Source organism: Apodemus sylvaticus, chromosome 8, assembly GCF_947179515.1.
Source record: "Apodemus sylvaticus chromosome 8, mApoSyl1.1, whole genome shotgun sequence".
NCBI classification, from domain to species: domain Eukaryota; kingdom Metazoa; phylum Chordata; class Mammalia; order Rodentia; family Muridae; genus Apodemus; species Apodemus sylvaticus.
The window spans coordinates 14184703-14209887 of NC_067479.1; the positions used below are offsets into that span (position 1 = coordinate 14184703).

Here is a 25185-nt window from a genome sequence, read left to right on the forward strand (position 1 = left end):
ATGACTCTTGCATTGTGTATGCTACTAAACCTCTGGATCAGTGAGGATTTCATTGACCAGGCATCCCTGCCATTCTCTACACTTGTCCTCTCGTTTTGAGCATTCCCAGGAATACCAACTTGAAAAGAGCCATATTGATGTCTTTTGTCTTCCTCTAGACTATCTCATGCTATTACAATCTTTCTTCATCATTTCTATTCTACCTGATCTCCCTTATCCTTCACTCTTTCACTCATACTTTTTCCAGTGTTTGGGATTTTTTTTTAAAAACTTCTTTCAGCACTGCATTATTATCATAATACAGTTTACAGGCAAGGGCAAAATCTTGAGCTAGTTCTTCACAGTGATCCTGAATTCTGTGCTTTCCCTCCATACTTGAATGGATGAACTGAATCATGCTTTCTTTTAATGGCCCCGTTACAGCCTCCAATGGAAGCACTTGGCTCCTGTAGCTTCATAAAGACGATGGCTCTCTTAGCATACATAATAGGAATGCTAGGATTTAGTTGGATAGTCTTGGTGAACAAGTGAATGGCTTACTGCAGCTCCCCATAGTTTACGGCTTCAATGGAAGCTCCTTTCTTTTCATTTTCTTTATCCATCATGTCTTCTGTTAGCTCCTCATTTTTATCTCCCATTTCTTGAGGAGCATCAATGTCTGGCTCAAATACACCTTCACTGTCAATTTCCAGATCACATTCCTCACTTGATGGTTTGCCTGCCTTTTTGTTTTCACTCTCTTATCAACTCTTTTTTTCTTGATATTTATATCTGAATTAGCTTTATAAGTAGCAGGTGGTACTTTACCCCCAACACTCTTTACTTATGATCTCAGGATGCAGGATCCTCAGATCATACTAACACAGCTTCACAATGTCTAGAACTCACATCTGAATCCATAGTCGAAAGGTGGGAAGCTAGAGGTGGTGGCACCACAGGCTGGATGCCATGCCTGAAAGCAGCTCAGTGTGACAGCAGAAGCTGAATTTTAAGAAGTGAAAAAAACTATAATGTACACTAATTGTCACTCATTGGTAAAATATTCAACAAAATATGCAAGAGTGATTTAAACAGAAAAAATATTGATCTAGAATTCTATATTGATAAAATCATTTGGTTGCTCCATGAGTCATTAGTATTAATTTCTTAATAACTTTAGATGATCTAATCAGGTGAATAAGAAGATAAAAAGTGATAAGTACTTACATAAGTAAAATATATCCTCTTAATGGGTAATAAATATGTCATTTTCTGTACTTTTTAAATGTTGAACAAAAAGAAATTAAATAGATATGTGTTATGTTTGTAAAATTTTACTTAAAACAGAAAATACATAGTATTTATATGTTGTTTATTCGATTCTGTGGCCCTCATCTTTCTTATAGAGATGTTAAGTTTCATTAACATCAATCTTCAAGCTTAATCTATGCATGCATTAGGCAATGTCAATATTCTTCAAAGTTCTGTCAGATGTTACAGACAATGATAATGACTATAATGTTCCTTTGACAAGGAAATGTCAAACCATAATGTGTCTCTTAGAATTTAACATTGAATTGGATCATCATATAGGGAACCGTTTTGAGTGCCTTTTAAAAAGATGACCTGAAAAATGTCTTCAAGTTTCTATATTCTGATATAAATGACACTTCTTTCTGAAACATGGACTTTTAGTAGGTCACACGTGCATAGTCTTACAGTCTCAGGACTATAGACACCACAGCCAAAGAGGCTACTGATATCCCTGGAGAGAACAATTATAATAAGGACAAAAATATCTCTCAAGAAAGACCTCCAGAGTTTCATATAGCATAAAACTGACTTTTATCGTAAAACTATTCCTAAAGGCCCACTATGTTCAAAGAAACATTTATACAGAAATCTTTTATTTTAAAGCCAATTCTAAAAATAACACTATGTGTCAGGAGAAAATGGTATTTAAAAAAAAAATGTATGTTTTGTTTCCCCAGAGGTCACAGTAGGGGAAATGTCATAAAGTTATCAGAGAAACCATCCACTGAAAAACATGAATATAAATTCAGAATAATGAGCATAGAATTGTAGCACTGGAATTTAGGAGTGCAGTATTATCATGATTAAGAAGAATGAAAGACCATTAAAGACAAGGAGGAGGAATTGTGAGAGCCTAAGTTGTTGAGGACACCAGGAGAGCAGGAAGTCACTTAAGCAGGGCCCATGGCTGCTGACAGAGCCTGCAAGGGTCTGTACTAGGTCTTCTGCATAACTCTTATGGAGGCTGCCTTGCTGTTTGGAGTGCATTTCTGACAGTGGTAATGGGAGTCTTTCTGACTCTTCTGCTTGCTCTTGGAATTGCTTTCCTCCTACTAGGTTGCCTTGCCCAGACTTGATATGGTTTGCATCAGGTTGTATTTTATCTTGTGCATTGTGTGGTTAATGTACCTAGCAGGCTTGCTCTTTTCTGGGAAAGATAAGGGTGGAGCTGGACTTGTGGGTTGGGGAGGTTGGGGGAAGATGGGATGATGGAAGGGAAGGGAAGCTGAAGTTGGTTGTATTGTATGAAAGCACAATATTTTTTTAAAGAATTAAAAAAAAAAAACGTGTAATGTATCTTGCAGATAACTGAGGTCTTAGAACTCCAAGAGGCACTCACTAGATTTAAAGTCAAAACGAAATGTATTGAACATTCCTAAATTTGAGGATTCTCTATGAACCATTTTTAAAAGAATCACCTTTATCAATATTTTGTAAATTTAACAGAGCAACACCTAAATTCGGCTTGTATGAGTGTAATTTAGGAAAATATTTGGAACTATTTTAATATACTTCTTAAGCTTGCTCAAGTTTTTGTTTTGTTTTTATTTTGCATGATTACTTAGAAATAATAATTTGAATATTGGTTTAAAAACTTTGAAATGTATTACAAAATCTAATAACTGGAATTTAACACAGTGTGCTTCATCTGTGAAGAACAACTAAATACATGAATTCCTCCATAGTATGTTTCATTTTCACTATAGCTACATGAAAATTCTTATAAAAAGTCTTCATGAATTTTTTAATATGAAGTACCCTAAATTTAGCTTTTGAGATGATTGACAGATTGAATAATAATAAACCAATTCAAATCAATGTAAATAATAATCTTGAACTTTGTTCTCTGCACTGTAATCTCTCTTAGTAATTATTTGACCACCAAGTAACTATCTTGCTAATGAGACTACAATTGTCTTAGATCTTAAAAAACTATAACAGAACTTACAGCCCATATAGCTTAAAGTTGCAACTAGCAGAAAATAGAATATTGACACTGGCTTTGCAAGTTATTAAACATAAAATCTACATGGTAATAGCCAAGCATATATTACCAATTATTATGAAGTGATTTGCAGGATACAAAAGACATTGATTCATTTTTGCACAAACAAACTTGTGGTTGGATCTGCACATAACATTAATAAGGATTACATGACCAGGGCTAGGGAGATGATTTATTGTTAAGAACACTGACTGCTCTTCTAGAGGTCCTGAGTTCAATTCCCAGCAACCACATGGTGGCTCACAATCATCTGTCATGTGATCTGATGCCTTCTGCTAGGTGTCTGAAGACAGCTACAGTGTACTCATATACATAAAAGAAATAAATACTTTGTTTTTAAAAAGAGGATGTTCTAATCTACATGTTCCACTTAAATTGCAAACACTGACATAAATCTAAATACCTATGAACTACTTTTAAAAATAATTTTATAAAGAAACTATAATTTACATTGAATAAAACACAGTATCTTCAAAAATAATGCTGATAAAACTGGACAGCTGCATGTAGAAGAATCTAAATAGACACATAATCATCACCATGCTCAAAACTCAAGTCCAACCTAATCAAATACTTCAACATAACACCAGATACCCTGAGTTGCATTACAATCAATAAGTAATGAATGCTGCCTCATAAAACTAAAAATATTCTGCATAGTAAAGGACTCCTTAACTTGGACAATACAAAACCCAATAGAATTAGAAAAGATTGTTTCCCTACCTCACATATCTAATACATGGATAATATTCAAAATATACAAAGAACTAAAAAACACTAGATATCAGGAAAACAAAAAACTCACATCAACATTTTGCCTGCAGGACGACAGAGAGCTCAGGCGGGCAGACCTGTAACAGGCAAAGCCTAAGGCTAACAAAGCGGGGGTCCAGGCCCCAAAAGGCACAGGACTGACCCCAAGAACTGGGCAGCTTGGTGGGCCATCTGTGAGTCAACCCGCCCAGGTGATTGTTAGCAAAGCAGACTCTCCCGGCGCTTTCAGGGAGCGCGGGCGCACACGCCCGCCATCCTAGTCACCTGGCAAACCCAATTAACAATCAAAGCCGTAGGGGAACTTTGCTCGGACCTTGGCCTCCCAGGCTTTTGCCTGGACTCAGGGACTGGGCGGCCAGGCTAACCTTGTGTGCGATAGCCCAGTTGGCAGATCGGCTGCCCAGCGGAGTGAGCGGAACTCAGGGGAGGTCACAGTAGCATACACCGTCGGCACTCCCTGGGAGTGCACACGGGCTCCATCTGCTCCACAGACACAATCTGGGGCAAGGCCTCAGGCAGAAGCCCTTAGCTCTACTCTCTCCGCTTCCGGATCCAGATCAGTCTGGGCGGCAGCATTACATCTCCAAGTCCTGCAAGTGGCTAGCTGGGCTTCCGGGCGGCCAGCTGGGAGAAGTCAGTGTGCTCCAGTGAATCCAGCGGGCCCCAGCGGGAGCCTTCGGGTGCCTGCTTTGGGATCTGAACAGCCTGGGCAGCAGCACACTGTCTACAAGCAGTGCAGGAGGTAAGCTGTGCACCAGAGGCCAACTGGGAAGGGGCAGCTTGCACTGGTGAGTCCAGCACTGACAAGATAAACTAACACCAGTGAGATCTAGATGGCAAAAGGCAAACGCAGGAACGTCACTAACAGAAATCAAGGCAATATGGCAACATCTGAACCCAATTCTCCTCTACCAACATGTCCTGGATACCCCATCACACCAGTAAAACAAGATTTGGATTTAAAATCACTGGTCATGATGCTGGTACAGGAACACATGAAGGTCATACATAAAGAAATTCAGGAGACAATGGATCAAAAGGTAGAAGCCCTTGCAAGGGAAACACAAAAATCATTGAAAGAAATCCAGGAGAATACAAAAGCCAACAAGGAGGAAATGCAAAAAACACTTAAAGAAATACAGGAGAACTTTGCTCAACAGGCTGAGGTCATGAAAGACGAAACACAAAAATCTCTTAAAGAAATACAGGAGAACTTTGGTCAACAGGCTGAGCTCATGAAAGAGAAAACACAAAAATCTCTTAAAGAATTACAGGAAAACACAAACATGCAAGTGAAGGAGCTAAGCAAAACCATCCAGGATCTAAAATCAGAAGTAGAAACAACTAAGAAAACTCAAAGGGAGACAACTTTGGAGATAGAAAGCCTTGGGAAGAAATCAGGGGACAGAGATACAAATATCAACAACAGAATACAAGAGATAGAAGAAAGAATCTCAGATGCTGAAGATTCCATAGAAACCATGGACTCAACAGTTAAAGAAAATGCAAAATGCAAAAAGCTTGTAACCCAAAATATCCAGGAAATCCAGGACACAATGAGAAGACCAAACCTAAGGATTATAGGCATAGAGGAGAGTGAAGATTTACAACTTAAAGGGCCAGCAAATATCTTCAATAAAATTATGGAAGAAAACTTCCCTAACCTAAAGAGAGAGATGCCCATGAATATACAAGAAGCCTACAGAACTCCAAACAGACTGGACCAGAACAGAAATACTTCCCGTCACATAATAATCAAAACACCAAATGTTCTAAACAAAGAAAGAATACTAAAGGCAGTAAGAGAAAAAGGCCAAGTAACATATAAAGGAAGACCTATCAGAATCACAGCAGACTTTTCACCTGAGACTATGAAGGCTAGAAGGTCCTGGGCAGATCTCATGCAGACTATAAGAGAACACAAATGCCAACCAAAACTACTATATCCAGCAAAACTCTCAATCACCGTAGATGGAGAAACTAAGATATTTCATGACAAAACCAAGTTTACCCAATATCTATCCACAAACCCGGCCCTAAAAAGGATAATAGGAGGACAACACCAATACAAGGAGGGAAACTTCACCCTGGAAAAAGCAAGATAGTAACCTTTCATCAAACCCAAAAGAAGTTAAGCATTCAAATTTAAAAAATAACGTCAAAAATGATAGGAAGTAACAATCACTATTCCTTAATATCTCTTAACATCAATGGACTTAATGCCCCAATAAAAAGACACAGACTAACTGAATGGATACGTAAACAGGACCCTACATTTTGCTGCTTACAGGAAACACACCTCAGGGTCAAAGACAAACTCTACCTTAGAGTAAAAGGCTGGAAGACAATTTTACAAGCAAATGGTCTCAGGAAACAAGCTGGAGTAGCCATTTTAATATCAGATAAAATTGACTTTCAACCCAAAGTCATCAAAAGAGACCCTGAGGGACACTTCTTGCTGGTCAAAGGGAAAATACAAAAAGAAGAACTGACAATCCTGAACATCTATGCCCCAAATGTAAGGGCACCCTCTTTTGTAAAAGAAACTTTATTAAAACTAAAAGCACACATTGCACCTAACACAATAATTGTGGGTGACTTCAACACTGCACTTTCCTCAATGGACCGATCAGGAAAACAGAAACTAAACAGGGACACAATGAAACTAATTGAAGCTTTGGACCAATTAGATTTAACAGATATATATAGAACATTCTATCCTAAAACAAAAGAATATACCTTTTTCTCAGCACCTCATGGTACCTTCTCCAAAATCGACCATATAATTGGTCACAAGACAGACCTCAACAAATATAAGAAGATCGAACTAATCCCATGCCTCCTATCTGATCACTATGGAGTAAAAGTGGTCTTCAATAGCAACAGAAACAACAGAAAGCCCACATACACGTGGAAACTGAACAATACTCTACTCAATGATACCTTGGTCAAGGAAGAAATAAAGAAAGAAATTAAAGACTTTTTAGAACACAATGAAAATGAAAACACAACATACCCAAATCTATGGGACGCAATGAAAGCAGTGCTAAGAGGAAAACTCATAGCGCTGAGTGCCTCCAAAAAGAAAATGGAGAGAGCATACATTACCAGCTTAATGACACACCTGAAAGCCCTGGAACAAAAAGAAGCTATTTCGCCCAGGAGGAGTAGAAGGCAGGAAATCATCAAACTCAGGGCCGAAATCAATCAAGTAGAAACAAAGAGAACCATACAAAAAATCAACAATACCAGGAGCTGGTTCTTTGAGAAAATCAACAAGATAGATAAACCCTTAGCCAGAATGACCAAAGGGCACAGAGAAAGTATCCAAATTAACAAACTTAGAAATGAAAAGGGAGATATAACAACGGAAACTGAGGAAATCCAAAAAATCATCAGATCCTACTACAAGAGCCTATACTCAACACAACTGGAGAATCTGGAGGAAATGGACAATTTCCTTGACAGATACCAAATACCAAAATTAAATCAGGACCAACTAGACCATCTAAACAGTCCCATAATGCCTAAAGAAATAGAAGGAGTCATAGAAAGTCTTCCAACCAAAAAAAGCACAGGACCAGATGGCTTCAGTGCAGAATTCTACCAGACCTTCAAAGAAGAGTTAACACCAATACTCTTCAAACTATTCCACAAAATAGAAACAGAAGGAACACTACCCAATTCCTTCTACGAAGCCACAATTACGCTGATACCAAAGCCACACAAAGATCCAACAAAGAAAGAGAACTTCAGACCAATTTCCCTTATGAACATCGATGCAAAAATACTCAATAAAATTCTTGCCAACCGAATCCAAGAACACATCAAAACGATCATCCACCATGATCAAGTAGGCTTTATCCCAGGAATGCAGGGTTGGTTCAATATACGGAAATCCATCAATACAATCCACTACATAAACAAACTCAAAGAACAAAACCACATGGTCATTTCATTGGATGCTGAAAAAGCATTTGACAAAATTCAGCATCCCTTCATGCTTAAAGTCCTGGAGAGAACAGGAATTCAAGGCCCATACCTAAACATAGTAAAAGCAATATACAGCAAACCGGTAGCCAGCATCAAACTAAATGGAGAGAAACTTGAAGCAATCCCACTGAAATCAGGGACCAGACAAGGCTGCCCCCTTTCTCCTTATCTTTTCAATATTGTACTTGAGGTACTAGCTCGGGCAATTCGACAACATAAGGAGGTCAAAGGGATACAAATTGGAAAGGAAGAAGTCAAACTATCATTATTTGCAGACGACATGATCGTCTACCTAAGTGACCCAAAGAACTCCACTAGAGAGCTCCTACAGCTGATAAACAACTTCAGCAAAGTGGCAGGTTATAAAGTCAACTCAAGCAAATCAGTGGCCTTCCTATACTCAAAGGATAAGCAGGCTGAGAAAGAAATTAGGGAAATGACCCCCTTCACAATAGCCACAAACAGTATAAAGTATCTTGGGGTGACTCTTACCAAACATGTGAAAGATCTGTATGACAAGAACTTCAAGACTCTGAAGAAGGAAATGGAAGAAGACCTCAAAAAATGGGAAAACCTCCCATGCTCATGGATTGGCAGAATCAATATAGTTAAAATGGCCATTTTGCCTAAAGCACTATACAGATTCTATGCAATAACCATCAAAATCCCAACTCAATTCTTCACAGAGCTAGAAAGAGCAATTATCAAATTCATCTGGAACAACAAAAAACCCAGGATAGCTAAAACTATTCTCAGCAACAAAAGGAAATCTGGGGGAATCAGTATCCCTGACCTCAAGCAATACTACAGAGCAATAGTGTTAAAAACTGCATGGTATTGGTACAGTGACAGACAGGAGGATCAATGGAACAGGATTGAAGATCCAGAAATGAACCCACACACCTATGGCCACTTGATCCTCGACAAAGAGGCTGAAAACATCCAATGGAAAAAAGATAGCCTTTTCAACAAATGGTGCTGGTTCAACTGGAGGTCAGCATGCAGAAGAATGCGAATTGATCCATCCTTGTCTCCTTGTACTAAGCTCAAATCCAAATGGATCAAGGACCTCCACATAAAGCCAGACACTCTGAAGCTAATAGAAAAAAAACTGGGGAAGATCCTTGAGGACATCGGTACAGGGAGAAAGTTTCTGAACAGAACACCAATAGCGTATGCTCTAAGAGCAAGAATTGACAAATGGGACCTCATAAAATTACAAAGTTTCTGTAAGGCAAAGGACACCATCAAGAGGACAAATCGGCAACCAACAAATTGGGAAAAGATCTTCACCAATCCTACATCAGATAGAGGGCTAATATCCAATATATATAAAGAACTCAAGAAGTTAGACTCCAGAAAACCAAACAACCCTATTAAAAAATGGGGTACAGAGTTAAACAAAGAATTCTCACCTGAAGAACTTCGGATGGCGGAGAAGCATCTTAAAAAATGCTCAACTTCATTAGTCATTAGGGAAATGCAAATCAAAACAACCCTAAGATTTCATCTTACACCAGTCAGAATGGCTAAGATTAAAAATTCAGGAGACAGCAGGTGTTGGAGAGGGTGTGGAGAAAGAGGAACACTCCTCCACTGCTGGTGGGGTTGCAAATTGGTACAACCACTCTGGAAATCAGTCTGGCGGTTCCTCCGAAAACTGGGCACCTTACTTCCAGAAGATCCTGCTATACCACTCCTGGGCATATACCCAGAAGACTCCCCACCATGTAATAAGGATACATGTTCTACTATGTTCATAGCAGCCCTATTTGTAATTGCCAGATGCTGGAAAGAACCCAGGTATCCCTCAACAGAAGAGTGGATGCAAAAAATGTGGTATATCTACACAATGGAGTACTATTCAGCCATTAGAAACAATGAATTCATGAAATTCTTAGGCAAATGGATGGAGCTAGAGAATATCATACTAAGTGAGGTAACCCAGACTCAAAAGGTGAATCATGGTATGCACTCACTAATAAGTGGATGTTAACCTAGAAAACTGGAATACCCAAAACATAATCCACACATCAAATGAGGTACAAGAAGAAAGGAGGAGTGGCCCCTGGTTCTGGAAAGACTCAGTGAAACAGTATTCAGCAAAACCAGAACGGGGAAGTGGGAAGGGGTGGGTGGGAGGACAGGGGAAGAGAAGGGGGCTTGCGGGACTTTCGGGGAGTGGGGGGGCTAGAAAAGGGGAAATCATTTGAAATGTAAATAAATTATATCGAATAAAAAAAAAAACTCACATCAAACAGGGTATAGATCTAATGATAATTCTTAAAATAGGAAATTCAAGTGGCAGAAAAGTACATAAAGACATATCAACAACCATATTTACCAGAGAAATGCAAGTTAAACCTACTTTTAGATTTCACCATTTTCCCCATAGAATGGCTAAGTTTAATAAAACAGTTCATGCTGGCAAAGATGTGGTGTAAGAAGAACATTCATTCCATTACTGATGAGAGTGAAAATTTGTACAGTCACTATAGAACCAGTGTGGTGTTTCCTCAAGGAGATGGGAATTGATCTATCTCAGGATCCAGCCATACTACTTTTGGGTATATATCTGAAATGTACTTCATACTAAGACAGAAATACTTCCTTATCTATCCCTGTACATTACTGTTCTATTCATAATATTCAAAATTTGGATACAAAAGAGATGGGCCTTAAGGGAAGAATGAATAAACATGCAGAATACTATTTACCCAATCTTAAAAATGAACTCATAAAATTTACAGTAAATGGATGGAACTAAGAAAACACTTGATTAAGATATTCCGGAACCAGAAATGTAATATGGTATATATTCACTTATATGTAGATATCTTCTAAGTCAATATTAACCAACCAACAATCCATAGAAACCCAATGTTGTACGGATTGGGACTAAGTAACAGATAGATATCTCTAATAAAAGGAAACAATTGATAGTTATGTATGGGTGGGGCATTTAAAACGAGGGTCAACATAAAGTGGATATTTCTGTTCTTTTTTGAAGGGGGAAATACAGGAGGAAATACAGAGACAAAGCGTGGAGCAGAGACTGAAACAAAGGCCATCCATAGACTGCCCACACCTGGGGCTCCATCCCATATATAGTCACCAAACCCAGACACCAGTGTGGATGCCAAGAAGTGCTTGCAGACAGGAGCCTGATAGAACTGTTTCTTGAGAGGCTCTGCCAGAGCCTGACAAATACAGAAGGAGATGCTCAAAGGCAATCATTGAGAACAAAGTCCCCAATAGGGGAATGCCAGAACAGGGTGGTGAGGCGAGCGTATGTGTGTGTGGGGATCACTGTCATAGAAGCAGGGGGATAGGAGATGGTTATGACATTTCTGGGAGGGCTGAACCTGGGAAAGGGGATAACATTTGAACTATAAATAAATAATATTTCCGATTTAAGAAAAAAAATAAAGAAAAATGAAAGTCAAGTGCAGAGCAGAGAGTACTATGGCAACCAAATATAGTATAAGCTCCCTAAAAGGTACTTCTATGAAGGTGATACAAATAAAATTGCAAGTAATGGGGGAATAGTAAGTTCTAACTGGCTATCTCTTAGCACAGAATCCCAATCTTGGGATTAGGTCATATGCTATTTATTTGCTGGCTAAAGAGACCCTGTGGGTACTCAAGCTGTTGTAGAGATGGAAGTGTTCTCCACAAGCTCATGGCAGGGCCCCATTGCTGAAACGAACACCGACACAATTCATTGAACATCATAACTGATCTGATGCCAACATCCATCTGATGCCTAGCATCCAAAGATGCTAGGTTCTAGCATCTTTGGTACAAGAAAGTAATATGTACTCTACCAAATGAATACCATAAACCAAGCCACAAAACCTTTCATCTATGGAAGTGTCCTGGTTGAAAGTTATGCTAGGGCAATGATTGCTCAAAGCTTGTAGAGGTAACCAGCAGATATCGGATTTAACTTAAGGTCTACTCCATGAGATGTAGCACATACTTGACACTACTTGGGTGACCAAGAACCTGAGCCTTGATAGCTCTGTTAAAACCACTATTCTAAAGATAAATAAATAAGTAAATGTAGCAATAAAATATCTTCTAAGGAAAATATGCTATACTCATATGTCAGAACCCAACAAGGAGAAGCTAAATCTAGCAGGTGATTTTCCTAACATGAGCCTGCCTTGGAATATAATCTATAAAAGATTTGCTCTGGAAGGCAAAGCCAAGGAGAAAAGATCCCTGATATTAATATGTTTTTCTGGTTATTATTAAACATATATAATAATCACTAGATCTTAGCCCACCTTTTTTGAGCAGATCTCTGCAGAACTTTGAAGATGCACTATCTTGAGGTGATGCTATATAGACAAATAGATGATGATTCTATAGAATTTCTGTCTTGATTAAAATAATTTTAGGAAGAACGTTTTTGGAGCTGGTCTTAGTTGCTAGATAGATGTAATAAAGTTAGAGTCAAGAATAGAAGGTGCCCATTCCTCAAAATAGTAAGTAACAATTGCATATTAAGAAATACAAAGAGCTTTCATAAACACTAAGAAGAGAAACTTGGGACAAATTTGTGTTCAAAGAAAAACATTTAAGTCAAAGGATAAAGTCACAGGTGGGCACTATGATAGGGCAAGGCCTTGTAAAAAACTGTTGCTTTGAATGTATGAGTATAATATAATGAAACACTGCTTTGAACATTATATCAACATCTTTCTGTAACTCCCATTCTATGAAATATTTTATCTCTAAGGTAATTTTCTAAAGAGCCTTTTGTCTAAGAAGGTATAGAAGACCAAAAGAAAGAAAGAAAGAAAGAAAGAAAGAAAGAAAGAAAGAAAGAAAGAAAGAAAGAAAGAAAGAAAGAAAGAAAAAGAAAGAAAGAAAGAAAGAAAGAAAGAAAGAAAGAAAGAAAGAAAGAAAGAAAGAAAGAAAGAAAGAAAGAAAGAAAGAAAGAAAGAAAGAAAAAGAAAGAAAGAAAAAGAAAGATGGTGAATGTTTTGGCTTGGGAACCTTGCTCCATCCATCCATCCATCCATTCAAATATGTATGTCTATTTGTCTATATGTTTATGTGTAGTGCATATGTGTACATATGTAAGCATGCATGAATATTTGTGGAGTAGATTGTGACAGACATTTGGGCCCAGCCAGAGAGTGAGTGTATGAATGTTCAATTGTATGTGTGCCTGTGCTTATTTGCTTGTATACAGCATCCTAATTCTTTTCCTTCTTTCTTCTTTATTTCACAAAGAGTTAACTAGCTTAGCCAGAGAGGCTTCTCACCAGGGAATGGAACACCAGCAATAAATCTTTTCATTTATCCCCTGCTGTTTTATGATGAGGTGCTGAACAGTTTCTCATCTCAGAGGTCCTCAGAGAAGGCAGGTCAGCTACTTAGTACTTAAGTAGGTTTTATTATTATACAACAACCCTAAATTACTCCTAAGACTAAGTCTTACCGGTTCCACACCCCAATCCCTATCCATCCTTCCAATGCTCATCCCCCTCTGCTGCCTCAAGAAGAACCACATGAGAAAGAAGAATTCCTGGGGCTGTCCTCCAGCACTCATATATCAGTGCCATGCTCATCCATCATAAGGGAAGCTTCCTCGTGAAACAGATGGAAACAAGTACAGATACCCACAGGAAGAAGTTGCAGTGGTGGAAAGAGGAAACTAGGGCCATAAAAAAATGAAATCATGCTAAAGGCATCGACATTTCCCAGGATCAGTTATTAGGTGAAGGTCAATATCCTGAGTAACAAAGCCAGCTTGGAGATACCTTGACAGTATGTCCTTTAGCAGCTTTAAAGGCTATGTTTGGAATTAGGTTGAAAGAATCAGGAAATAGGTCTGAGTCATTTACTTAATTGTTCAAAGTCCAAATGAAACCTTCGCTGATTTTTAAAAAGATTCATTTCAGTTTCAAATAGAATAATATCAGATTCAGATGTCAGAAAAAGCACTGATTGAATCTTTGTCTTTTACAAATATTAATTAATAATGCAAGACCTTTGAAGGCAAAATCAGTACCAATAGAGGAATGGAATAGAGAAATGGCCAATATAGGATGACCTGTTTATGAAGCCATTCTGATGGGAGAAATAATTTCCGAAAATCGTAAGAAAAGACCAAAATGGCAGATGATTTCATTGTGGTATACAAAGTCATTTGCAAAGAGATTGTAGCCAAGGAGTTTCTGGAAGCAATGGCTATGGTGTTTTTATTGGGGGGTGGGTGAAGGGAGTGGTGGAGGAGGGTAGTTGTTTGTTTCTTTTGTTTATTGTTCTTTGGGTTGTTTTGTTTTGTTCTTTCTCCTAAACAATCCAAAAACAATGCTTCAGTCAAATGAACTCCAATATGACTATCAATAAGAGACAGTCAAAGTAACCCTGTTCTACTGGGAAATAACATGGGGGCCTCCTGCAGGCCATGATTTTAAACTTGATTCTATCCTTCCCTGTCAATGTCTGAGAACCTCAGCCACTGAGCAATTAAAAGATATATTGTCTGTTGTTAATAAAGTACCAATGTAATCAAGACCAGAACAGCTTCAGTAAATAAATCAAAAAACTCAGGAGAGATCAGAAAGCATGTATTTTTGAAACTGCTATAAATGATCCAAGACCAAAGTTTAAAATACAAATAAAGCACATTGAAATAGAAGGTTTAGTAGTAGAACCTTGAGGACTAAAATTTGGGCTATATTTTGGTTATTTTACACTCCAGTCATTCTCTTACATGTAATCATACGTAGAGTGAAGATAACATATTAGAGTGGATATTTTTACTACACAAACAAAAAAATTGAAGGTCTATATTAAATAAATTCTATATTGATTCTGAAAGGGAAAATGAGACTTTGACAATTATCAGGAATGGAGTCAGCAGATATTGTGGTACCCCTTACTAATGTTGAGATTACCTCAATACTGCAAAAAAAGAATATTGCCAAATATCTTGAAATAAATTTTTGGGAGAAATTAACCACATATATCCCAAAAGCAATTGACTTCAGTTCATTAAAAGCATTAACTGGATTTTCCCTTGTATAATAAAGGGGAACTGATTTCTGGAGTCCCTATATTTTATACTTCTGAAAATAAGTCAGGAATGGCAGGGTATAAAGAAAAAAATGGCCAGGAAGCTGTGGAAGGAGAGAAGCCCCACAGCCATATTTGCTGTCTGCAGGGACACAAAAGGATCACTAGGTACTGTATCACCCTGAGCTTTAGATTTCTGGTGGTGCAAACCGCCAGGGGTCTGCCTGCACTCAAGAACTGAGCAGGCGGCTTTTGTCTGCCAGCCCGCCTGGCTAGGGGCCAGTGTCCTGCCCAGGGAGCTGTGGAAGGAGAGAAGCCCCACAGCCATATTTGCTGTCTGCAGGGAAACAAAAGGATAACTAGGTACTGTATCACCCTGAGCTTTAGATTTATGGTGGTGCAAACCGCCAGGAGTCTGCCTGCACTCAGGAACTGAGCACATAGGCGGTTCATCTGCAAGCCAGTCCATCACAGGACCTGTGTCCTATGTGAGAATCAACAGAGGGAGTGACCCCCACCACAACTTCTTCCCTCCATAATAGAGCAGACAGAGAACACCTGGTTGACCTTGACAACCTAAGTATAGCATTGCTTGAGGCAAGACTGAGAAGGGCTCCAAAGGCACAAAAGAGGACACCAGTATATCAGTAAATTGTGCCAGAAGAAACCCAGTCATCCAGTGGTGCAGAGATAATCTTAAAGATACACAGTAGGTTGAAGCACCAGCCAGGGACAATAAGACCATCTAACTCCTGGGAGAACCAGATGGCTAAAGGCAAACGTAGGAATGTTACTAACAGAAACCAAGGCATTATGGCAGCATCTGAACCCAATTCTACAACATTAGCAAGTCCTGGATACCCCAAGACACCAGAAAAACAAGATTTGGATTTAAAATCACTGGTCATGGTGCTAGTACAGGAACACATGAAGGACATACTTAAAGAAATTCAGGAGAAAATGAATCAAAAATTAGAAGCCCTTACAAGGGAAACACAAAAATCATTGAAAGAAATTCAGGAGAATACAAAAGCCAATAAGGAGGAAACACAAAAATCACTTAAAGAAATACAGGAGAACCTTGATCAACAGGCAGAAGTCATGAAAGAGGAAATACAAAAATCGCTTAAAGAATTAAAGGAAAACACAAACAAGCAAATGACAGAACTGAGCAAAAATTTCCAGGATCTAAAAACAGAAGTAGAAACAACTAAGAAAGCACAAAGGGAGACAACTTTGGAGATAGAAAACCTTGGGAAGAAATCAGGAACCATAAACGCAAATATCAACAGACTATAAGAGATAGAAGAAAGAATCTCAGATGCTGAAGATACCATAGAAACCATGGACTCAACAGTTAAAGAAAATGCAAAATGCAAAAAGTGTGTAACCCAAAATATCCAGGAAATCCAGGACACAATGAGAAGACCAAATCTAAGGTTTATATTTATAGATGAGAATGAAGATCTACAACTGAAAGGGCCAGCAAATATCTTCAACAAAATTATGGAAGAAAACTTCCCTAACCTAAAGAGAGAGATGCCCATGAATATACAAGAAGCCTACAGAACACCAAACAGACTGGACCAGAACAGAAATACCTCCCGTCACATAATAATCAAAACCCCAAATGTACTAAACAAAGAAAGAATACTTAGGGCAGTAAGAGAAAAAGGGCAAGTAACATATAAAGGAAGACCAATCAGAATTACACCAGATTTCTCACCAGAGACCATGAAAGCTAGAAGATCCTGGGCGGAGCTCATGCAGACTCTAAGAGAACACAAATGCCAGCCAAGACTACTATACCCAGCGAAACTCTCAATTAATATAGATGGAGAAACCAAGATGTTTCATGACAAAACCAAATTCACACAATATCTTTCTACAAACCCAGCTCTACAAAGGATAATAGGGGGAAAGCACCAGTAGAATGAGGGAAACTATGCTCTGGAAAGAGCAGGATATTAAGCTTCTTTCATCAAACCCAAAGAGGATAACCACACACGTATAAAATTAAAATAAAAAATGGTAGGAGGCAATAACCACTACTCCTTGATATCTCTTAACATCAGTGGACTCAATTCCCCAATAAAAAGACATAGACTAACAGACTGGTTACATAAACAGGACCCTACATTTTGCTGCATACAGGAAACACACCTCAATGTCAAAGACAAAAACTACCTTAGAGTAAAAGGCTGGAAGACAATTCTACAAGCAAATGGTCCCAGGAAACAAGCCGGAGTTGCCATTCTAATTTCAGATAAAATTGACTTTCAACCTAATGTCAGCAAAAGAGACATGGAAGGTCACTACTTGCTGGTCAAAGGAAAAATCCAACAAGAAGAACTCTCAATCCTGAACATCTATGCCCCAAATACAAGGGCGCCCTTATTCATAAAAGAAACTTTACTAAAGCTCAAAGTACACATTGCACCTAACACAATAATTGTGGGTGACTTCAACACTCCCCTTTCACCAATGCACCGATCAGGAAAACAGAAACTAAACAGGGAGACAATGAAACTAATTGAAGCTTTGAACCAATTGGAGTTAACAGATATATATAGAACTTTTTATCCCAAAGCAAAAGAATATACCTTTTTCTCAGCACCTCATGGTACCTTCTCCAAAATAGATCATATAGTTGGTCACAAGACAGACCTCAACAAATATAAGAAGATTGAAATAATCCCATGCCTCCTATCAGATCACTATGGAGTAAAAGTGGTCTTTAGTAACAGTAAAAACAACAGAAAGCCCACATACACATGGAAACTGAACAATACTCTACTAAATGATACCTTGGTCAAGGAAGAAATGAAGAAAGAAATCAAAGATTTCTTAGAATTTAATGAAAATGAAGGCACAACATACACAAATCTATGGGACACAATGAAAGCAGTGCTAAGAGGAAAACTCATAGCTTTGAGTGCCTCCAAAAAGAAATTCGAGAGAGCTTACACTAGAAGATTAACAGAACAACTGAAAACCCTGCAACAAGAAGAAGCTAATTCACCCAGGAGTAGGAGAAGACAGGAAATCATCAAACTCAGGGCTGAAATCAATCAAGTAGAAACCAAGAGAACTATACAAAGAATCAACAAAACCAGAAGCTGGTTCTTTGAGAAAATAAACAAGATAGATAAACCCTTAGCCAGACTAACCAAAGGGCACAGAGAAAGTATCCAAATTAACAAAATTAGAAATGAAAACGGAGATATTACAACAGAAACCGAGGAAATTAAAAAAATTATCAGATCCTACTACAAAAACCTGTACTCAACACAACTGGAGAATCTGGAGGAAATGGACATTTTCTTAGACAGATACCAATTACCAAAATTAAACCAGGATCAAATAGACCATCTTAACAGGCCCATAAACCCTAAAGAAATAGAAGGGGTCAAAGATAGGCTTCCTACCAAAAAAAAGCACAGGACCAGATGGTTTAAGTGCAGAATTCTATCAGACCTTCAAAGAAGACTTAACACCTACTCTTCAAACTTTTCCACCAAATAGAAACAGAAGGAACACTACCCAACTCCTTCTTTGAAGCCACTATTACGCTGATACCAAAACCACACAAAGATCCAACTAAGAAAGAGAATTTCAGGCCAATTTACCTTATGAATATTGATGCAAAAATACTAAATAAAATTCTTGCCCACTAAATCCAAGAACACATCAAAATGATCATCCACCATGATCAAGTAGGCTTCATCCCAGGGATGCAGGGATGGTTCAATATAAGGAAATCCATAAATGCTATCCACTACATAAACAAACTCAAAGAAAAAAAACCACCTGATCATTTCATTAGATGCTGAAAAAGCATTTGACAAAATTCAGCATCCTTTCATGCTAAAAGTCTTGGAAAGGAAAGGAATTCAAGGCCCATATCTAAACATAGTAAAAGCAATATACAGCAAACTGGTAGCCAACATCAAACTAAATGGAGAGAAACTTGAAGCAATCCCACTAAAATCAGGGACTAGACAAAGCTGCCCCCTTTCTCCATATCTTTTCAATATAGTTCTTGAAGTCCTATCTAGAGCAATTAGACAACATACGGAAGTCAAAGGGATACAAATTGGAAAGGAGGAAGTCAAGCTATCACTATTTGCAGATGATATGATAGTATACTTAAGTGACCCTAAAAACTCTACTAGAGAACACCTACAGCTGATAAACAACTTTAGCAAAGTGGCTGGTTACAAAATCAACGCAAGCAAATCAGTAACCTTTATATATTCAAAGGATAAGCAGACTGAGAAAGAAATTAGTGAAATGACCCCCTTCACAATAGCTACAAACAGCATAAAGTATCTTGGGGTGACTCTAACCAAACAAGTGAAAGACCTATGACAAGAACTTCAGATCTCTGAAGAAGGAAATCAAAGGAAATCTCAGAAAATGGAAAAACCTTCCATGCTCGTGGATTGGCAGGATTAATGTAGCTAAAATGGCCATCTTGCCAAAGGCAATCGACAGATTCAGTGCTATTCCTATAAAAATCCCAACCCAGTTTTTCATAGAGCTAGAAAAAGCAATTCTCAAATTCATCTGGAATAACAAAAAACTCAGGATAGCTAAAACTATTCTCAACAGTAAAAGAACTTCAGGGGGATTCAATATCCCAGACTTTAAACTCTACTACAGAGTAATAGTGATAAAAACTGCATGGTATTGGTACAATATCAGGCAAGCGGATCAATTGAATAAGATTGAAGACCCAGAAATGAACCAACACACCTATGGTCACTTGGTCTTCGACAAAGGAGCTGAAAGCATCCAGTGGAAAAAAGATAGTCTTTTCAACAAAAGGTGCTGGTTCAATTAGAGGTCAGCATGCAGAAGAATGCGAATCGATCCATTCTTATCTCCTTGTACCAAGCTCAACTCCAAATGGATCAAGGACCTCCACATAAAACCTGACACACTGAAACTAACTGAAAAGAAACCGGGAAAGACCCTGGAGGACATGGGCACAGGGGAAAAGTTCCTGAATAGAACACCAATAGCTTACGCTCTAAGATCAAGAATTGACAAATGGGACCTCATAAAACTACAAAGTTTCTGTAAGGCAAAGGACACTGTCAAAAGGACAAAACGTCAACCAACAGAATGGGAAAGGATCTTCATCAACCCTAAATCTGACAGAGGACTAATATGTAATATATACAAAGAACTCAAGAAAGTAGAACCCAGAGAACCAAATAACCCCATTAAAAAGTGGGATACGGAGCTAAACAAAGAATTTTCACATGAAGAACTTCAGAGAGCTGAGAAACAACTTAAGAAATGTCATTAATCATTAGGGAAATGCAAATCAAAACAACCCTGAGATTTCACCTCACACCAGTCAGAATGGCTAAGGTCAAAACTCAGGAGACAGCAGGTGTTGGTGAGGATGTGGAGAAAGAGGAACCCAGGTGTCCTTCAACGGAGGAATGGATACTAAAAATATGGTATATTTACGTAATCTAGTACTATTCAGCCATTAGAAACAATGAATTCATGAAATTCTTAAACAAATGGATGGAGCTGGAGAACATCATACTAAGTGAGGTAACACAGTCTCAAAAGATCAATCATGGTATGCACTCACTGATAATTGGATAGTAGCCTAGAAACTTTCAATACCCAGGACATAATCCACAAGTGAAATGATGTCCAAAAAGAATGGAGGAGTGGCCCCTGGTTCTGGAAAGACTCAGTGCAAGAGTATAGGGGAATTCCAGAACAGGGAAGTGAGAAGGGGTGGATGGAAGAGTAGGGGGAAGGAAGAGGGCTTATGGGACTTGCGGGGAGTGGGGATCCAGAAAAGGGGAAATCATTTGCAATGTAAATAAAGAAAAAGAAAAGAAAAGAAAGAAAGAAAGAAGAAAAAAGAAAAAAATGATGATGATGGTAATGATGATGATGATTAGAAGTAAAGATCTTGAGGGTCCTTATGATTGTGCTAAAAATCAAAATTATACGTAATTCTCATGGTTTTATTAGGTTTTTGATATTGGTATACGGAAACTTTTCATATGCTGTTACTACTGTTACTAGGAAGTTTTCTCATGCCCAAGTTGGCCAAATATTTTGTTATATTCTATGCATTGGTGTTTTTGGAAAGCAATTACAATAGAGAACAGTATGAACTGTATAGTTAGCCACAGTAAGCTTGGACCCAAACCAATCACCCAGCAGCACTTTCTGTACTTGTGTATGAGCTTTTATGGTTTTTCCCTTTTATAAACCATGCCTCAGATGGACACAAAGATAAAAGAGCCACCTCCACAAATACAAGGAACCATTTGAGATAAGACTTCCATTTTGAGTAGAGGGCATATAAAATTTTAAGTTCCCAAGACTTTTGGAATTAATATTTTACTTGGCAGAAAAAGGCAGGTAAATTACTAACCAAAATCCTGGCTAGCAAGTTAAGACATGAATATTAGGCAAGGCAAAATACCTCCTGCCTGAGATGAATATCCCAACGAATGGGAACAGGATAGGTACACAACTAAGACATGTTTCTAAGACAGTCCCCTGTCTCTAAACCCTGATTAGTGGACTATCTTGGAACAGATGTTTGTGCATTACAAGCTTAAAGTTCTAAAGAATTTTAGCTCATGGTCATTTCCCAAGTCCTTAATTCTTTAATTTAAAACTAATAATGTTTAGTAATGTGTCTTTAGTTAAAAAAGAACAGTAATTTTGGCATATTACAACATAAATTATGTGAGAAAATCCAGACAAGCAGTTATAGAAAGATCTAATCATAATTTAAAAGATATACTTAAAAACAGAAAAGGGACATATGTGGACCCCTGACCTCCAGTGTCTGGCTTTGGGCTTATCTTTTTTTGTCCTGAGGATCCTTGGGGGGATCCCAAGAGTGTCCTGATTACGTGAAGAGGTGTACAGGAACCCTGAGAACAACCAGCTTGTAACATTTCCCCACTAATCCCTTGTCAGTCAGTCCTCTTGAGGCACAGTCCATATAGGTGAGATGCTAACAGTTCCCTGATCTTCAGTGTTCACCCTTCTCTCTTGCAGGAATCCAAGGCCATTTAGCACCTCTGTAGAGGCCCATGGAGGCCATAAGAAAATCGAGATTAGAACACATACCCACTGACAATGGGTCAACACACTGTCTAGCTATGGGCATGCCCTGCCTTATGGAGAAGTCTTAGGAGACACCTAGAGCATTCTGCTTCCCAATGACAGCTTGCACGGGCTCCAAAAACAACCAGATGGGAAATCTGCCCTACCTTGTATATTAGATTTTCATGAGGTACAACAAGGAGAATCAGGGTCCTCTGACTTTCATTGTCTGACCTACCACTCTCTCTCCCTTCACAAAGAGTTCTGCTGACATTAGAAGCATTTAGCCAACACCACAGAAAAATAGCTAAAGGACATGGTAAAAGTAAAATCAGTAAGACCCAGGGCAATATGACCCAACCAGAGCCCAGAAATCCTGCTACAGCAAACTCTAGGTATCCTCACAAAACTGAAACACAAGAAGATGATCTTAAACCCAGTCTTATAAAGATGATAAATGCCTTTAAAGAGGAAATGACCAAATTTCTTGAAGAAATACAGGAAAATACAACCAAAGAGGAGAAGGATATGAAAAAAAAAAAACAGTCCAGGACTGAAAATAGAAACAAAAGCAATAAAGAAAACAAAATGAGGCAATCCTGGAAATAAAAAACCTAGGAAAGAGAATAGGAAGTAGAGACACAGGTATTGCCAACAGAATGTAAGATATGGAAGAGAGAGTCTCAGGCATAAAAGAAACAATGAATGAAATTAATATACTAGTCAAAGAAATGAAAAACCTAAAACCAAACCAAACCAAACCAAACGAAACCAATCAAACAAAAAGCAAACCTCAAAAAAATTCATTAAATTTGGGATTCTAAGAAAAGACCAAGCCTAAGAATAATAAGAATAGAAAAAGGAAACGTTTTCCAGTTCAATTTTGTCAACAAATTCATAGAAGAAAATTTCCCTAACAAAAGAAAGAGGTGCCTATAAGCGTACGAGAAACTTACTGAACATCAAATAGATTGGACCAGAAACAAAAATACCCCTGGTACAAAATAACCAAAATACTAAATGTACAGAATAAAGAAAGAATATTGAAAACTGTAAGGGCAAGAGGCCAAGTATCATATAAAGGCCGACCTATCAGAATTACATCCGACTTCTCAACAGAGACTCAAAAATCACAATGTGATCATTGTCCCAAGAATAAAGCTTAAATTTCAAAATGTAAAGATTTTTATTTCTAATGAATATATATTATATTCATTATATATATATATGGACAGATATAGCATTGTAAAAGGTAAAACTCTTTTTTTCTTAATTTTTATTTTCTATATTCTTTGTTTACATTCCAAATGATTTTTCCCTTTCCTGGTTCCCCCACTCCCCATAAGTTCTCTAAGTTATCTTCCCTCTGCCCATTCTCCTATCAATCCCACCTACTTCTCTGTCCTGGTACACCCCTACAATGCTGGATCAAGCCTTTGCAGGACCAGGGACATCTCCTTTCTTCTTCTTGGGTGTCATTTGATATGTGAATTTTTGTCTTGGGTAGTCAGAGCTTCTAAGCTAATATCCACTTATCGGTGACTACATTCTATGTGTGTTCTTTTGTGATTGGATTACCTCACTTAGGATGATATTTTCCAGTTCTAACCATTTGCCTAAGAATTTCATGAGTTCATTGCTGTTAATTGCTTAGTAGTATTCCATTGAGTAAATATACCACGTTTTCTTTATCCATTCATCCATTGAGGAACATCTGGGTTCTTTCCAGCTTCTGGCTATTACAAATAGGGCTGCTGTGAACATACTGGAGCATGTGTCCTTATTGCATGCTGGGGAATCCTTTGGGTATATGCCCAGGAGAGGTATAGCAGGGTCCTCTGGAAGTGTTATGCCCAGTTTTTTGAGGAACCACCAGAGTGATTTCCAGAGGAGTTGTACCAACTTGCATTCCCACCAGCAGTGGAGGAGTGTTCCTCTTTCTCCTCATCCTCTCCTGAGTCTCCTGAGTTTTTAATCTTAGCCATTCTGACTGGTGGGAGGTGAAATCTCAGGTTGCTTTGCTTTGCATTTCCCTAATGACTAGTGATTCTGAACATTTTTTTAAGGTGCTTCTCAGCCATTCGAAATTCTTCAGGTGAAATTTCTTTGTTTACCTCTGTACCCCATTTTTAATAGGGTTATTTGGCTGTCTGAAGCCTAACTTCTTGAGTTCTTTGTATATATTTGATATTAGCCCTCTGTCAGATGGAGGGTTGGTGAAGATCTTCTCCCAATTTGTTGGTTGCCATTTTGTCCACTTGACAGTGTCCTTTGCCTTACAGAAACTTTGTAATTTTATGAGGTTCCGTTTGTCAATTCTTGATCTTAGTGCATAAGTTCCAAGATTGGTGTTCTCTTCAGGAACTTTCCCTCTGTGCCCATGTTCTCAAGGGTCTTCCCCAGTTTCTTTTCTACTAGTTTCAGTGTGTCTGGTTTTATGTGGAGGTTCTTGATTCACTTTGAGTTGAGCTTAATACAAGGAGATAAGAATGGATCAATTTGCATTCTCCTGCATGCTGACCTCCAGTTGAACCAGCACGATTTGTTGAAAAGGCTATCTTTTTTCTACTGGATGATTTCAGCTCCTTTGTCAAAAATCAAGTGACCATAGGTGTGTGGGTTCATTTCTGGGTCTTCAATCCTATTCCATTGATCTGTTTGCCTGTCACTGTACCAATACCATGCAGTTTTTAACACTATTGCTCTGTAGTACTGCTTGAGGTCTGGGATACTGATTCCTCCAGGAGTTTCTTTTACTGCTGCGAATAGTTTTAGCTATCCTGGGTTTTTTGTTATTCCAGATGAATTTGAGAATTGCCCTTTCTAACTCTATGAAGAACTGAGTTGTGATTTTGATGGGGATTGCATTGAATCTGTTGATTGCTTTTAGCAAGATGGTCATTTTTTACTATATTAATCCTGCCAATCCATGAGCATGGAAGGTTTTTCCATTTTCTGAGGTCTTCTTCAATTTCCTT

At 38.2% G+C, this 25185-nt stretch overlaps 1 pseudogene; it reads right to left on the reverse strand.

Annotated features, from left to right (window-relative positions):
* Window positions 1–232: 232 nt before the first annotated feature.
* LOC127691144 (putative protein FAM10A4) overlaps window positions 233–25185 on the reverse strand; it is a 153965-nt pseudogene continuing 129012 nt past the window's right edge.